Below are 1335 nucleotides of genomic sequence, written 5' to 3'. Positions count from 1 at the left end.
TGAAAATCACAACCCCTCAGATGGCAGAAACTACGAGAAAGTGCTCCCACTTGGTCATCCATCATGCTCTCAAGGACATACAACAAGCTGAGAGGGGAACTTCACTGGGCTTATATTTTGGGGACCCACAACGAAATGTATATGCCAGTGTGATCAGAACCACAGAACTGAGCAGTCTGCAGGGTTGTCTGGAATAATGCGCTTCTGTGGTACCTCTCTTTACGACAGAGCAACACAGAAAGACAAAGACAAAGGAAGAAACTATTTCTGGGAGGAAAGAGATCAAACAATATGAATAGTCATACCAAAAAGTACACCAGAGTGGCTATACTCAAGATTTAGTCACACAAATTGTTTTCTCCCATTAGACTTTGCAGAGGAGAAAGGGACAAACAGTGATTTTTTATCATCTGCCTGACCGAATTCCACAGAAAGAGAGGCTGGAAGCCTAACTGAGAAATTCTTAGCCTTCTTCTGGCTTGTCACGCACTGGGTTCCCTTCACTGTGGCTTCCAGAAGAGTGGAGCCTTGGTCTTCTGCTCACAGTGCCAAAAGTGTTAGGAGCCAATGGGAAACTTCCCCTTTGCCCACTGAAGTTTCACTGAAAAACCAACTCACAATACTTACCTGGCAGGGGAGATATCATGATCACAAAGGGGATTTTTCCAGGGCGAGGCTTCTCCTTTGCACTCCGGATGTGCTGACTCCTGCAATTTCCCCAAATGTGGGAAACTCAAGTAAACAATTTGTGGTAGTGGGGAACTGCGTTTGCACTCTTCCCTGATGTTTTTCATTCCAAAAAGCAGGTCACTTGCTTTTGCAAATATGTAATACATTTGTTTGTTTGTTTGTTCGAGATGGAGTCTCACTCTGTTGCCCAGGCTGGAGTGCAGTAGCGTGATCTCAGCTCACTGCAACCTCCGCCTCCTGGGTTCAAGCGATTCTCCTGCCTCAGCCCAAGTAGCTGGGATTGCATGCGCACGCCACCATGCCCAGCTAATTTTTGTATTTTTAGTAGAGACGGGGTATCACTATGTTGGCCAGGCTGGTCTCAAACTCCTGACCTCAGGTGATCCGCCTGCCTCAGCCTCCCAAAGTGCTGGGATTACAGGCGTGAGCCACCGCACCTGGATGGCCAGGTTTTTTTTTTTGTTTTTTTTTTTGTTTTTTTAAAGAAAAATAGTGCCGGGCGCGGTGGCTCAAGCCTGTAATCCCAGCACTTTGGGAGGCCGAGACGGGCGGATCACAAGGTCAGGAGATCAAGACCATCCTGGCTAACAGTGAAACCCCGTCTCTACTAAAAAATACAAAAAAACGAGCCGGGCGAGGTGGCGG

The 1335-nt window shown here is 47.3% G+C and overlaps 1 non-coding gene across 1 annotated transcript; it reads left to right on the top strand.

Annotated features, from left to right (window-relative positions):
• Window positions 1–619: 619 nt before the first annotated feature.
• LOC115900231 lies at window positions 620–783 on the top strand. The gene has a single exon (XR_004059896.1). It is a non-coding gene; the product is annotated as a U1 spliceosomal RNA (small nuclear RNA).
• The last annotated feature ends 552 nt before the right edge of the window (window positions 784–1335 follow it).

This window comes from Rhinopithecus roxellana, chromosome 10 (genome assembly GCF_007565055.1).
Source record: "Rhinopithecus roxellana isolate Shanxi Qingling chromosome 10, ASM756505v1, whole genome shotgun sequence".
Classification (NCBI taxonomy): domain Eukaryota; kingdom Metazoa; phylum Chordata; class Mammalia; order Primates; family Cercopithecidae; genus Rhinopithecus; species Rhinopithecus roxellana.
The sequence above is the reverse complement of the archived record's forward strand: the minus strand, read 5'-3'. Positions and strand labels throughout refer to the sequence as shown.